Here is a 16,800-nt window from a genome sequence, read left to right as displayed (position 1 = left end):
GATAAGCCTTGATTGTCCTCATGTTTGTTTTTCTCATGCAGACTTCCGTCACTCTCTGTGACCCAGATTACATTCCTATGCTGAATTGAAACGAGTGGCTAAGTGTTGCCATGTTTTTATTGTGAAACTCATCATGTGTGTCACTGTAAAATGTCACTCTGCCACATTTGAACTTCAACCAGCAGGTGAGTGTGCTCGTCTCCACACGCAAGCCAGTTCTCACAAAAAGATAACTTTACGGGATTCGGTGATTTAATCAAAGACAAACGCCAGAAATGAAAACAAAGTCAGAGTTTGAAGATGGGTGTAGTCAAAAAACAAAAACAAACGACTTCTCAACATGTTTACAAGCCGCTGCCAAAGCGGCGGCAAGTGGGAAGCTTAAGTGGCAGCTTCAAAACCAGAAAGTTATGAGTCTCTTTCCTTTAATTAGCTGGAAAAGTTTGTCACATTTATCTGAGAGGGAAAACAGTTTTTTTGTGTTTTGCATGAAATGGCTATTACTTCTAACTATCTAGAATAAAAGCAAAAACAACTAAAAACATGAAACTAGAGGACAACTATCTTTTGTTCTAATTTATTTGAGTTTTTAGAACATTTACTTTGTTCTTTTTTCAATTCCAATAATATTTTTATACTATTTTACTATGTATTTATTCTAAAATTCTGGATAAATTATATAGAATTTTACTTTCATTTACATATTTTTAAATGTTATTTTGGGGGTTTAGTTTTTGCTTAATATGTTTTGTTATTCATTGTATCCTTTTATTTTTTAATCCATTTTTAAATTTGATTAAAAATGTAGGACTATTTTTATTTTGAGTCTCTAACTTTTATTAATTTAATATTTTATTACGCCGCTCTAGTTCTTTATATTTTTTATAAAATATTTATTGATTATAAATTAAATGTATTTACTTTGATATTATTTCTTTACATTGAGAAATGTCAATTTTAATAAATTATTGGAATAATTGATTTTTCAATCTAATTTTATCTGATTTGACAACTAAAGGCATTTTCCCATTATTTATTTTTCTTTTAATACAACATAAAGTAGAGAATGTGATCTGATTTTACCGATTTATGCAGCTCTCCTTCCAGATCTCTTATTATTTCTTTAAGTTCGGGTAACATGAGCTCAACTTATAAACAATTGCAGCTCATACTCCTTTGCAGTTAGCTACAGCAAAATTCAGCCTCACATAAAGAGGCGTAAAGGACTGAAGCAAAACACTCACAGACGTCAGTAAATTAAAGCCAAGTATAAAAAAAAAGAGGTGGAGACGAGAGGGGTATAATTATGACAGATGGTACGTGAAGGAGGTGTCTGTAAAGTTCAAGGAGAGGGACAAATTAAGAGCATCGTCTCCTGTGTTCCTCAGATCAGCGCCCGTACACACAGGTCTATTTTAGTGAGTGTTTATTCCTGTACCAGAGCAGATTACCTGTCACACAAACATGACATTAAGGCAAGCTCAGACTTGCTCACTGCATGTACCGTCTCAGTTTCCACGCAATTTCTCTTCATTATCAGTCAGGTTTATACACTCGAGGCGATTATACGGACTTAAGTTATTAAGAGTAATGATTCTGGGTCTTAAACTTCAGTTTTTTGCACATTTTTGGTGAGATTTGTTTAAGTATGCTGTATGAGAGCTTACTTGAGTCAGAGGAGGTCGAAGTTGCAGGCATTGAAAAATAAAACGCAGCCAAATTTAAGTTGCAAAATGCTTAATTCATATAAACTGATATGAACAGGATAAAAAAAAGTGTAGTGGAGCAACCACAAGAAAATGACAAGTATTTAAAATTAATCTACAGAAAAACAACTACAGAAGTGGTAAAAAATATATATTTTCTGGGGGAAAATAGAAAAAGATGTTATGTTAAGTTAATAAATTGTTACATTTCCAACTTGTTTGGTTTCTTAAACTTCAACCAGGCAATCCAACATACAACAAACGAGATTCAATAAGAAAATGAGCTTTTTAAATGGGTGTAACCACTGTCCTCCACTTTGCTCATTAACCCATAAATCCATTTTCTTTCAGGTGTTGCACAATTTAAGAGAAAATAAAAAGGTTTTAAAGTGGTATAAGAGGTATTGCCAAGGAGCGATGCTACCACAAAGAAAACAACTTTTAAAATCAAATTAAACTGGTTTAAAAGGTTTGCGCAGTAATATGGCCAACATAACTGGTTTGACATGTTACGATAACACATTAAATGCTAATGGTCTAACAGACTGTGGAAATGACATCCTGATTTATTTTTAAACAAATGTCATGCTTATTATTCAGCAAAATATTAATCTTTATCTGCTTTTAAGAATCACCAAATATGAAATGATCCCCGATTCATCTTTTCCTGAGTGATTTATTTTGAGGGTCTGCAGGGTATCAAAGCTAAAAAAAAACAACAAAGCAAAACACAGGACTGGCTCGGCTTGCATACATTTACACTGGAAAATGTAAAGTTGTTTTCAACAACTCGGTCTGCTAAAGAGGAGCGTTGGATTGATTTAAAATGCAACCGAGCAAGACAGGAAGCAGAAAAACACAGAGAACTCAATCCATCCAGAAAAACAAAAATTTAATGACAAAAGATTATTTCTAAAGACAAGTTACCGCTTAGCAAAACACACTCATATTTTATTCATTTGAATATTATTGAAAATCTCAGTAACTGAATTCACCAAGTGAAATATGTTCTGTTTTCAAGTCTTTCTTTTTGTAAATTCACAATAAGAAGACCGAGGAACACAGCAGTATAAAGCTAAAGAGAGCTTTAACTTCAGAAAAAAGTTGTTGGAAAAAAATGTACATTTACCTCCACTTCTTTATGCATAACAATTACAGTAAAATCTCTTTACATTTTTGGTTGTAGCATGACAGAAAGTGGAAAACGTCACAGGGTTTGAAGACAATGCCTGGTTTTCTGGCCCTCCAACCTTTGTGTGTCTGAATCAGTGAAGCGTGTTTCTAGGAACTCTGCCACCCGACTCGTTCAAAACCATGTCTATTTGTAGGTGACATGAATTTTGGTGTTGAGGCACGTGAGCGCGCCACAAACGGCGCGGCCCTGACCCAAATGGAGCAGCATATAGATTACCTCAGGATCAGGTTCACATGCCACTACAACAATGTTTACGAGGGTCTCTTTGTTAAAAGCATCGCTTTAGGATGCATTCATCATGAAGCATGCATAGCTCGGTGCTACACGGAGGGAAGTTTAAGGAAATCTGAACGCTGCAGGTGATGACATCCAGAGGAAAGCAACCACACTCCCAGCTTTGGGAAGCAGATGGCAGGGATAAGAGAGGAAGAGAGGGATGGACGTTGGAAGAGTTAAACAACAGACTGGATGTGTTGCAGAAAGTGCGGAACTGCTGCAGTGCAGAACTGCAGAAGAAGGAGGGGAGGGGGCACATGTGCATCAACGTGCAGCAGCAGCAGCAGCATCAATGACAAATCGCCTCCTAATAACGCAGGGCTGGAATCACTACACCAGCTTTTATGAATATAACGTAATGTGGACACACAGAAACAGTAAAACATTTTTTGTCGTCGCATGAACAGCATAAGCAGAACTGATCCAACATTTGTCAAACTTTGAGTTAAGACTCACCACTAACACTCATTAAATAGTAAAATGAAGCAACTACTGCATTTCTTTGTTTGGCTCACAGTGATTTTAGCCACAGAGAGAAAAACAACACGTGGTTTAACTTTTCTGTTCGTTTAGATCCCAGCAGGCTAAAAAAAAAAAAAAAAAAAAGAATAAATAGCAATGGCTAGCTAAAAAAATCAGCCAGAGATTTGTATGGCATGATGACTTTCAGTAAAAATATTACATTTCACTGTGCCAACGCACACAAAAAAGTTATAACATGAGTCATGACCTAATTTTAGTTTATTCAAACAAGAAAAGTGCCAATTATACACTGGAGTCCAGATATTCACAGTTCAGTGTAGGCGGACTTTGATTACTCCAAATTATTTATGGAAAATCTTTGTTTGCATGGAACATATCCAAACAAATTTTTAAAATGCAACTTGGGAAGCTGAACTACGTCAGTGCAATACTACTTGACATGCTATTGGCTGGTGTTTTTCAAACCAGCCAATCCAGGAACACCACTAATTTTCCTTGCTGCTGATTGGCTATGAACCCCCAAAAGCGGTACACTGTAAATATTAGCTTTTCTTGTTAGTGCCAAGATGGAGAAAGCAAAAATCTACATCAATATAAACAGAGGACCATTCATTGTGACATTTGTAGTGACGCCATATAATGTCTGGGAATTTTCAGGGTCACCAACATGGGAAGAAATCTGTACTCACTCACTGGTCATTTCTTGTCTCATTTCATAAAATAAAAGAAGGGAGAAACTTTATGCACATTCATAAGGATTAAATTTAGATCTATGTCAAAACTAGAAAGGAAACAGCATTATCTTGTGCATTTCCTACCTCATAAAAGCTACTTGATACTTTAAAATATACAGGAAAAGTTAGCCCAACATGAGCAGAAAACGACAGGAGCAGTGAATATTTTCAGCCCTGCTGGTTATTAAGCAGGCTAGTTAGCACCCTGGTTGGCCTACATACCTACTGTAATCAGTCCACAGCCAGATTAGTTAGCACCACAGAGAGCGAGCATGCTAACCCACATACATTTTGTTATGCATGTCACAACTTCTCTCCAACATTTCCATGAGCTCCTCCAGGTTTCAGATGACGGACAGGATGCGTTTTGCACACTGATGAGTGTTTGAAACGGCATATAACAGCATTATATTCTGATGTTTATTTATTTCTTATACACCATCAGACAGTTTGAGGACACTGACCGACCTCACACACAAACTGTTATTTTAATCTAGGGGGCCTGTTTATCCGTCTAGACTCTAAATGTCAACGTGGCGTCGAGTATCTCATGAATTTAGCGCCGTTTTTTTAATGTAATCCACTGACCCAAAAACCTTCGCTTCACAAGCCGAACACGAACAGATGACCCCCACCTTTGTGTAAAAGTCGCCGTAACTCCAGCAGGTCTGGATGTTTTAAAGAGCGGGGGGTCAGATGAGCCTTGGCCTACTTCTGCTCCTCCTCCAGTGTCGAGCCTCGGCTCAGAATCAGCCGTGCTCCTTTCTGATTTCAAGACCGCTCACCCTACGGTGCAAGACTGCAACCTCCACCTGCATCCTGTCTTCCTGACCCAGTGGGTGAACGCGGGGGCTTCTTATGTGTGTGTGTGTGTGTGTGTGGATGCTCTTCCCCTCCAGCCTGAAGCTTTCAGCCTCCAGGGTAGTCAAACAGGACGTTAAATTAAACAACAAATATGCAATATAAAGCAGATCGACTCTGGCTTCTTTTTTTGTTTTTTTTTTGCTGTTTCATCTTTTTCAGATGCAGTCACTGTCTGCCACACTCCCCCGCCGTGTCTTTTAAAGAAAAACACGCCTCTGAGTCACTGAAAAAAAAAAAAAAAAAAAAAAAACACTCCTCAGCTCCACCCAACAGCCTGCAGACTGATAGGAGATAAGCACAACAGGTTTTCCCTCTCATGATCGGCATTATTTCACACCAGCTACTTTTGACACAGAGAAAAGCAGAGCGATAACGGCTTGTGCAAACCTGTTCTTCCAAGTGGCGCTAAACCGAAGGTGGCAAGTTTCAGACCCTGCCCACTCATCTGGTGGAATATTCCACTGAACAGCACACAGATCTGCAGTCTTACTCATTCCTGCAGGCTCGCTTAATGCCAAAAAAAAAAAAAAACGGCAAATGAAATCAACAATATCAAACTCACTGACCTGCACACATTTACACAAGTGAACAGCAAACTGACGACGAAACACAAGCTAGTAAAGGCAACAAAGGTTGTTTTACTAGTACAGACGTATATGAGCAGATTCTTGCAGATGTTATTATTTTGATTTTCTGTTACATTCCCCTAAACAGCAGCCAAGAACAAAATATTTTTATTGCTTGTTTGTATGCAAATATTACCATATCAACAGGTTTGAAAATATGCTCACTGACTAATCTATTGTAGTCTGGTTTAATGTCAAACTAAAATAGTTTGGGTCCTCCTAAACAGGACGACCCGAACTGTTTCAGTTTTCTAAATGTCAGAATAAAAGGAGAGAGAAACGTTTTGAAACTTCCCCTAAATTCAGACGTCTGCATACGTTTTCTTAGTGTTTGGTAGATATGAGTTGAATTAAAGCTTTTGTAGTTTTCTGGGATTTTTAGCTCATTCCTCCAGACAGAACCAGAGCAATCGAGTCCGGTTTCTCTCGCCCTCACACACACTTCCAGCTCTTCTCAAAAATTATTTTCCATAGCATTTGCAAACTGTAATCTGATTTTGTGTAAATTATGGAGACATTGCTTCTTCCTCGCTGATTGGCCTCGTCACACTGTGGATGATGACACTCTAGTTTCTCGCAGCATCTTTGCAGCATATTTTCCTTTGCGCTGCAGGAGATATCAGCATTTCACACCATAATTGTCCATCTACTTAAGCACTGAACATTAAAAACATACATTTCATTTATTTTTTATAATTTTCCTAAGGTGTTATACAAGGAAGCACCATTTTCAAAGTGCTGCCTTTAAATACAACCACAGGTGAGTCTCAATTTAATTCAAATATTGTAAATTAATCAGATGTTTTAGGCCTTTAAGTATTTCTTAGTTGCGTAAAGCCCTAGTAATCTTAGCATTTTTTTAATGATATTTTTACAAATGGAAATATTTTTTTAAAAATACCTGACATAAAACAGGAGAAAGTTTAATATGATGTAATGTCAGGCAGTAAGAAAACAATGTTATTATCATTTTTATAGAGTTTGGCTGTATATTTATTCAGAAATGACATATTTAGTAAGCCATTTCAGTTTGTTTCAGCACTCAATAATAAATACATTTTATTGTAAATGACTGCAAAATTCTATAGTAAAGAGCTACGAAGTTGCGTTTTATCGCTTCCCAGTTCGTGTTCATCCAACACGATTTTGTACGGATATGAACTCCATCACTGAAGAAAGAATGTCCTGTTAAAGAAAGCCGAGCGAGAGAGCGGCTATCACTCCGAGCGTCTCATTACAGTGTTAATGACATTACTGGCACTCGGCCGGGTATCTTCTCTCCTCTTTTTTTTTTTTTTTTTCCCCCTTTCACAGAGAGCGGGCCCATTCAGACGGTGTCGTCTGTAGAAACTCTGTTCACATGCAGAACGCAAACAATCAGCGCACTGTTTGGTTTTCAAGTGAAAACTCTCATGTTCTCAAAATTGGAAACGCGCTCTCCTTGTTTTTGTAACTGGGAACAATCCAAATCAAACGTGTTATTTTACAGAATATGAAAACATTCTAGGTGAGGCCATTTTTTTTAGGTGACAGATTTGAGTACTTATGTCAAAAATGTGCAAAAGTGAAGGAAAAACATCCATGATCTCAAAGGTAAGAACAAGTTGATCAGAATTATCAAGCAAATAACTGACTTGAACATGTGGCGGAGAAATGTCTCCATATCTCACAGAACATATGGCAACTGCCGCAAAGGTAAACTTTAACTGTGACGGCAAACAGTGGAGAGATAAGTGTAAGCGGAGGGTGTGGTGTGTGTGTGTGTGTGTGTGTGTGTGTGTGTGTGTGTGTGCGAGCTTCACCCTAAATGAACTAAAGTGAGCCACGACGCATCACACCAACACACGATACCAGACATCGCTGGCATCCAGACAGGTTTCTTTGTAGCCATTTAATCAGAAAGTGGGATTCACTTAGTCATTGGATGAACATCTTGTGAGGATGAGTCACTGAAAATTATACTGGAAACGACCCAATAGGACGGAGACAAAACGACTTTGACGAAAGTTTGAGGAGAGAAACTTTAGATTTGATAATAAACGCAGAGACAGCAATACGTTTATACCTGTGGCTGCAGAGCCGAACAAAAAGCAGTCAGGACAAATTTGAATAAGCTTTTTATCTTGTTTGTCCCTGCTTTGCCTTTGGCATTGGAGGAAAATGGACAAATAATAAAAGCGTCTTCGACTTTCATCATTTCTGCAGCCCTTTAATTGTTCGGTTCTGTCATTCTAGGAGTTGTCAGTTGTGTTTTTACCAATTCTGAAAAAACTAAAACTTTTTAAAAGTCTGATACCGTCGTACAATGACATTATTTAATTCTCTCTGCAAAAAATGGTTTCAGCTAATGGATGCAAATGCCAGGCAAATCCTACCATAGTGAGACATGTTAACCTCTGATGTTATGCTGTGAATTCAAGTGAATGTAAAAAATTATCTTAGTTTCGCAAGTAAAGACATTGTGACAGTGGCTTAAAAAATATCCAAATGCTAAATCCATTATTCTTGCCTGAATTTTCTCCGGCTCTCACAGTAATGCAAGCTTTGTAAATCCAAATTTCGAAAAAGAAAAAGAAAAAAAAAAAGAAATGCATGTAAGGTTTACAATGTTTCAGCACAGTGGAAACACCATGATCATGTGGTGTCTGGTGTTTTTCAGCAAAACTTTGAGGTTCACATCTGACCTTTTGTCTAATTTTTCAATATTCAGCACATTTGATTGTTTTTATTTGTTGTTTGTTGAGATTTTTGGCCTTAGTGGCAAATATCCCTACTTACACAGAACAACATCTGTGCTTTAAGTGCAACACGTACCGCACCTTTAACACACTGTATGGCTCCATTTATGTACATTAAAACTGAACACTTTAATCAAAAAGAAAACTTTAAATCCAATTCAAAGTGTCAAACAACAAGATCTCCTCAAGAAGACTGAAATCATAAGATCAAAACTGCTGAGATGCCTGAAGTAACTGAGTCAACAACAATCATTATAGATGGAAAACTAAACTGTGTCACTTTGACAGCAGAAATGTTGCAGGAATATGACTGCAAGTGACGAGGTTAAAAGACCTGGAACAAAACAAAGCATTAGAAAAAGCTATTAGATGCTTGATGAATGAGAACAGAAGATAAATAAGGAAGAGTCACAAAAAGATAAAGAAAAGTCAGAAAATTAACTCAAAACACAGAGAGAAGGGGAAGTCAACCCTGTGAAGCGTCTTTATAACTACAGTGTGTGTGTGTGTGTGTGTGTGTGTGTGTGTGTGTGGGTGTGTGTGCGCGCGCGCGCAGCAGATCTAGTGAGATAAGGAGGAGGTTACCGACGGCCCTGCTGTAAGTGAGAAAAAAAAAAACAACCACTGGCTCATAATGTGACGACTCATTTCTCGTCCTCCTGTTTCTTCAGACCTGAGCTCCAGAACCACACAGGAGACGGGATTGGGGTTACGTACACAAAGGATCAGAGCTCGGGATTAAAAACAAAAAACAGAACAAAACTGATCCCGTGTCCGAGTGTGTTGGAAAGAGAAAGACAAAAAAAATAAAAAATAAAAGAATGGCTTGAAAAAAGGAAGCGAAGACTAAAACCTCAAATTACATCTGAACAGGGGTCATATGAAAGAACCACATTTGATTTTAATCACCGACTTCCTGTATTCGTTTCACTTCACCTGGTTAGCAAGAAGTTATTGATGCAAAAAAATCTCGACTGCATTTCATTACCATAGTCTGCAGTATTTTATGAGATAATAAAAAAGAGTTCGATATTTACTCCAGCGCTGCCCCTAAACCAGCTGTTGAAACACACTGGTAGCAAAAACACCCAACGCTTTTATTTACGCAGAGCCGTTTTAAAACTGCAGCCACATCTGTGAAGCAGCTGATTGCAGGCTGGGCACCAGAGCAGACGACCCAACAAAAGGAAATCTTGTTAAACTACTGTAACTCTAATGCTTGTTTTGAGTCCTGTTTTAAGATTAAGAGGAGATCTGGTTATTTCCAAATAGTTTTGAATGCACCTTTATCTTCCTGAACCCTTAGACTGTTGGTTGTCTAAGTCAGTGATTTTTACTCGAGGTCAGACTGTGAGAATGTCAGGCCCATCAAGTCAGAGCAACACTTGAGTCAATGCAATGGTAGTTCGTCTTAAAGAGCATTTTGTTTATTGTGGGAGGGAGAAACAACGGTTTTATCTACTTTTTAAAAAATTAGTGGTGATATTTTGATATTTACACTCAGTAAGACATTAAATAAAAGCTATTTCGAAGTCAAAAACCAATTATCTTTATTTCATGTAAAAACAGTTTCAGAATTTTTCAAAAGCAATGTTCATTATTTTAACCCTTTGTTATTGTCTGCATAACTTTAGATTTAATGTAGGTGAGTTGTTTGAAACCACAACAACAAAAATGTAAGCATAGATAATGCTGTACGTGCAACTCTAACACATAAAAGTTCTTCACCAGAGAAAAATTTTCCCATTACAGCACATGTCGGTTTTTGAGGAACCTGACAGCTGACTAAGCTGACCCAAAAACTTTTCTCGTGATGCAGAAACAGATCTAGAGTCACAGCGAGTGCAATGACCTCGACTGCAGACAGTATGAATAATATATTTTGAACGGGTCATTGTAAACTCAAAAACACACCGCAAAGCCTTGTGTTTCTCTACTGAAATATCTGGGCTCACCTGTTGAGTGGATCTGAAATAACAAGTAAATCAGGGATTCACAAGTCTGGATGTTATGGCATGAGATGAAAAGAAGCCGACTAGTCTACAAATCTGGCTTTATTTATGCAAAACTACCCTGGTCCTGCATCTTCACTGTCAAATATTGATTTGTCTGACTTATAAAGGTCAGTGTGTGTGTGTGCCCACATTACATACAGATGTATTGTGTGCTCATGTGACATTCTCAGCTTGTGACTATATGCGTCTGCATGCATCTTATGAGTTGGTAATAACCTGATGCTGACACAGCAGCCGTCAACAGTCAGCAAAGACTTCATCAAGAGGAAGTCGACTGCTTTCACTTCAGCATAAGCCGGCTGCTCGCCAACACACACATACACACGCGCGCGCACACAAAGCAAAACCTAAACTGCAACGCAAACAAAATGAAACGAAGAGCCTGACAGATTTAGAAGGAAGGAGTTTCCTCAGAGGCAGCGTGTTTTTTGTTCTTTTCTGCAAAACCAGTCAGGTGACTCCAAAAACCAAAGGTTATGACCCAATACAGGGAAGCTCTAATTGCACTGTTGGTCTGGTTTACAAAACTGACTTGTTAATCATAGAAGTAGATCATCCAGAAGAGACTCACCAAAAGGCATCGAAAGCTTCATAAATGTCCCCGAGACGTTGTTCCTTTGGTCCTGGCCGTTAACGTGAAGCCGGGCAGTCGAGTCTGAACCAAGAACACAAACAGACACCGAAGAGGTGAGACTTAACAAATCAGCACACAGTGTGTACAGAGCAGCACTATTTCAGCTTTTACTGCACATTAAATCAATGCAGCAGCAAACACACACACACACACACACACACACGCACACACACACACACACACACACACACACACACACACACACACACGCAAAAGAAATTATTCATGTTTTGCTTCTCCGGTTCCTCGCAGCGGGATTCGGATTCAGATTTATTTGCAGAAGGCACCTTGCAAAAGGTTTTGCTGCACAAACTTTCGAAGCATCTTAAGTTGTCGTTTTAGACAAAACAACAGAAAGTTGAGCATAAATTTTACTAGGAAAAGAAAATGAAACCTGGATGGGTTTGGAGCATTTTTTAAATAAAATTCGGAAAAGCGTGCCATGCTTTTGTACTCAAGGGAAGAATAAAAGGCTATGTATGACATGGTTCCCTATGGTAAAACACGGTGCTGGCAGCATCATGCCGCAGGGACAAGCTGTTCAGAGTTGATGGGAAGGTGGATGGAGCTAAACACAGGAGAGTCACTTTCCAACAGCACAACAACCCCAAACACACAGCCAGAGACATGATGGAACGATTTAAATTAAAGCATAGCTAAGTGTTACACTGGCCTAGTCAAAGTCCAGAACTATATCCAACTTAGAATATGCAACCAGACTTGGAAATTGGTGTTTCACAGAGACTCTCAGTTCAACTTGTTTTGTAAATACGAATGGGTGACTAGATGAAAGACGTTGGTAGAGATGCACACCAAAAGATTCTCAGGAGAAAACACATCTATCACGTTTCTTCAACTTTACAATAATGCATTTGGTGCATCACAATAAACAATACGGTTAGTGTTTGGAAAGAGACAAATACAACAAACAGAAAGGGTTACTAATACTTTTGCAAGGCACAATTTGCCTTGCACAATTTGCATATTTTTTTGGAATACATCTAATAGAAAGTACAACAAATGTCAACACAAACCAGTGAGCAGAATGTTCTTATAATAAAAGTTTGGAGTTTCCTCTTATGCCCAGAGGAAAACAAACTGAAAGCGATCCTTATTAAAGACTGCTGAGCCGAATTTAAAATCTGAAGGACGGAGTTTCAGCTAAAGTGTCCAAAAAGTGTCGATCTTCTCTGATCTTAAAGAGATAAAATTACATCTAGTCATGTGGGAAATCACACCTTTAAAGCAAATACAGACACGAGTCTTAATCCTCACACTGCTTCTGGTGCGTTCAGCCGCTCCTTCCTGGTTAATAACAAAAGAAGCTGCAGAGAAATGAACGAAACATTTGCGCAAACTGCAACAACAATCACTGCTAATCTCAAATTCTAATAATGCACATTTCCTAATGAGCGCAGGAGAAATTAATGCAACCTGATATATCCTGTAAAGTAATGTAAATGCCTCTCTTCTTCTTCTTCCTCTTCCTCTTCCTCCTCCTCCTTTTCAGCAGCAACCTGAGATGCTGAGTATCCTGGCTCTCAGAGCCAACCAGGAGCAGCAGCTGCTGCTGGTGGTGGGGGACGGCAAAATCCGTCCCCCACCACTGTTGTTGTTGTTGTTGTTGCTGTTTTTAACCGGACACTGCGCTCACCTCGCCGGGTCGTTGACAGCCAGTTGGCTCGGTGTTTGTGTCCTCCGGGAGGTCGGACAGTCGCTGCTCTGGCTCTGCGGCAGAATGCTGTTGCTTCACAGGCTGTCCGCTGCTCCTACGACTGAAGCCAGGGCTTTAAATGCGCCTTTAAAGGAATATCTGTCGGAAGACGAGACGCAGCGCCTGGCTTCCGTCGACGACACGGCTTGTTTTGCATAAGGGGGCGGGGCTTCGTCGAGTGACATCATCTCGACGTATCGCATTGTCAACTGAGTGGCAGGATATTTATTTATTTGATACGTGATTATAAATAATGATCCAATGAACACAAAACGAAAGAAAGAAAGAAAGAAAGAAAGAAAGAAAGAAAGAAAGAAAGAAAGAAAGAAAGAAAGAAAGAAAGAAAGAAAGAAAGAAAGAAAGAAAGAAAGAAAGAAAAATACATAAGATACATTTTAAACTGATTTGACATTTTTATTTTCTTGGTAAAGGAAAATGTCATTCAGAAAAATTATTTTACAGCATAAATGATGCTGTCATTTGTTTTTCTATGGATGTGGTGACACATTGTTTATTTTTCTGCATTAACTCTAACCCAGTCACGTTCACACAATTCAGTACAATAAGTTTATTTCCTATTACAGAAAAGGTGTCGCCCTTGGTAAAGCATCAACATTATCTGAAACTGAATGAAATAAAAACATAAATTTGAATCTTCAAACAATATCTTGACATCGCCAACAATCTCTAAAGTGCATAGGGAATTTTATCTTAATTATACTTTACAGTTTAAAGTTAATTAGATTTTCTGAGAGCTTATGTGTTAATTCATAACTGTCTGTGTCCCAAAGTGATGTCTGACAGGACACAGAAGTCTTTTCTCTTTTTGCCACTGTGCACCAAGCTGAATGAGGACTTGTATTTATCTTTCACCACAAACAGGAAGTAGATGGTTAGAGAGGTAAAAGAAACCCTTCAACAGAGAAATGCAGCACAGAGTGACTGCTTAGGGCCACTAAAAGTCTTCATAGCAATCATTGAGTGCTGTGAACATGCTCACCGTGTTTTGATGGCATGCCAGGAAAAAGCCCTTTTGGTTCCACAGCTATAAAAGTAAAACTTGCTAAACTTACAGGAAGTTTAACTATGGTCAGATGAGTGTAAGGGTAAAGTTTTTGGTAGCACTCCACATGGTTTCGGCTTTAAGCACAGGATGAAAATGTAAAAACGTGCCTGCATTGTGGCGAATCTGTCATGCTGTGGGCCTGTTTATCCCCCAGATGCTTCTGAGAATCTTTTTAACGTTCAGGATCTGTTTATCATGCCAAGAGATGTCAAATAAAAATCTGATGGGCACTGGTAAAAATCTGAATGTGGGTCATCATTAGATCTGTAAAAAGGATGATGATGGTTCACCAGACACAAACCAACCATGGTTTGTTTGGCTTCAATGGGTTTTTTTCAGCCCAAAGACCTAAATCATATAGAAAGCCTGCAAGAGGAACTGAAGAGGCTATTAGAGAGGAATCAGAGCCCTAAGAGTAAAAGTAACCAATATTGTATCTAATTTATTTATGTTTTTATTTTAGTGCACTTCTTTTATAAAAGAAAATTAAAGGTTGCTTTATATATACATAGTTATATATGAAGCATATATATATATACATAGTTTCATATATATATGTATGTATTTTAAATAATCATAAAGTTATTTATTTATATTTATAAATAAGATAAATATGTTTATTTATTTATCTTAAATAAATATAAAACAAATAAGAACAAAATTATAATCCACTAAAAACAACATAATCAAAATAAAATTAATCAAAATAATCCAATTTTTAATCAAAATAAAATCAAACAATATCCACAATTTTTGTTCTGATTTTAGCTGCATAAAAGTGACTGGAAAAAGAAAAACTACACAGATCTTCTCTCTCAGTATGCACCAAACTTGTGAAATGTCTTAAAAGAAAACTAACAGTATTCATATGAACAAGGAGGAATAAAAAGTATTATTATTATTATTATTATTATTATTTTGTTATTGGTTTATTTTTCCAATAATTAATCAAAAACAAACCAATAAAAATGAAATTATATATATATATATATATATATATATATATATATATATATATATATATATATATATATATATATATATATATATATATATATATGATCTTGACTGAAATAAAATTTACAAATTTTAGTGAGAATGTTTTTAGCATGCATACCTTTATCAGTGTTTAAAAAAAAAAAAGAAATGCGTCAGCTTCTGTAAATTGAAGCAACAAATTCACGACAAAGAGCAGCTGCGACTTGATGCCGTAAAGAAAAATGTCTCTGGCAGAACAGCAGAAGGTTTTGAGCCAAGCTAGTTCCCTAATCTGTATATTTTGGGACCGCTTACACCTGAAACTCCCTTTTACCAAGTAAAGATTTATGGATTAGAGAAAGTGATTAAAAACTCAGCAGGAGACGCAGAACGTATCCTATCCCCAACTAGAGCCGAGGAACAAGTCGAGCTGCATGCTGGGAGATTAACAGCTGCTTATGGCTTTATGTTACCAAACAATGTCCAGCACAGTCACACAAAGTGCAGGCTATTGTAAATGCCAGAGTCCTGGAGGTGAAAAACACCTCCACCAGCCCCACGGGGGATCAGCAGCCATGCAGGGATTTAGTGTTTTGCTCAAGGACACTCGAGCAGGGCGGGATTTGTCTGTTTTGACTTTGTTTTGTCTTCCACCGTGCAGACTGCAGCAGTGAGCTGAGCAGCTCGTTTTCTTCCTGGAGGGCAGTTCTTTGAATTAAAGCTGGCATGATTTGTAAAGTCAATGAAAAATGAGCAAACTGACACAAAAACATGCTATCTACTCCAAGTACGTTTATGTGGACGATTTGAAGCTGTTGATACTGTTTGTGACGTCACTGTAAGCATGTTTACTTGACTTTGTAGAAATGCATGCAGACTCAATAGATGACCGACTTTTCTGCAGGTCTGAAGCTACGAAATGTTGGACCAATTTCGTTCCTTCTTGGTAAAACTGCGCCCTCTACTGATAAATATTAGAAAGTGCATTGTAGGCATTGGACAGAAGGAGATTATCACATTGCTTGAATAAATATACCACTTTTTCACAGTACAGCTGTAAACAACGGTGTCTAAATCAACCAACTGCCACTTAATATATAAAATTCACAATGATGCCATTAAAATAATGTAAGTGATTATTGATAGAGCTGGTTAAACAATCAAGTCGTCTAAGTTGATCGAAATTTCCCATTTTGATCATTTCATTTTATGGGTATTTGTGTAATCTATTTAAAACTAAGATTTTTTTTGTGAATGTTAGTTTTTTTTGTTTGGCATTTTATATGCTTCCAAAAATTTGAAGCCACGTGGAAAAAGTTTGTTTCTAGCAAATCTCTTTTTACTCTATTTTCAACACAGATCAACAAACTAAGTTTAATATCAGTGATAATCTCGATACTAATAATCAGTTTTTGCCACTATATGACAATTATATGCCCCCATAAACCTAATAAATACTCCACTTGATACTATGCAATAACTGACATACCACTAGTGGTATTTTGTCCCACTCTTATTTGTGAAAGTATTTTAATTTAGCAACAATGGAGGATATATTTAGACTGAAAGCTGCATATTTAAGGTGATTCAACAGCATAACAGCTGAATTTAAGACCAGACTTTTACTAAATCCCTCAAAACTGCATTAATTTTGTGTTTTTAGCCTGTTAGTGGTAGACTGCTGGTGCATTTTCTATTACTGTCCTGTTTCATAAATCAAATTATCTTGATTTTAAAAGTCAAAGGTTGTAAATGAGTTTTTCTTCTTCAG

General features: G+C 37.5%; 1 protein-coding gene across 1 annotated transcript in view; it reads right to left on the bottom strand.

Annotated features, from left to right (window-relative positions):
- The window catches only part of slc45a4a (solute carrier family 45 member 4a), a 51,257-nt gene extending 37,700 nt beyond the window's left edge, over nucleotides 1-13,557 (bottom strand). The window contains exons 1-2 of the mRNA XM_015010590.2: nucleotides 12,926-13,557; nucleotides 11,209-11,292 (exon numbers count right to left, since the gene is read on the bottom strand). The gene's annotated coding sequence lies outside the window, so the exon portion shown is untranslated. The remainder of the gene's footprint in view (nucleotides 1-11,208; nucleotides 11,293-12,925) is intronic.
- Between the last annotated feature and the right edge of the window lie 3,243 nt (nucleotides 13,558-16,800).

The sequence above is a fragment of the Poecilia mexicana genome, unplaced genomic scaffold (genome assembly GCF_051168715.1).
Source record: "Poecilia mexicana isolate PSO_F unplaced genomic scaffold, ASM5116871v1 scaffold_11, whole genome shotgun sequence".
In the NCBI taxonomy this organism is placed as follows: Eukaryota; Metazoa; Chordata; class Actinopteri; order Cyprinodontiformes; family Poeciliidae; genus Poecilia; species Poecilia mexicana.
Note: the sequence above shows the minus strand (reverse complement) of the source record. Positions and strands in the feature narration are given on the sequence as shown.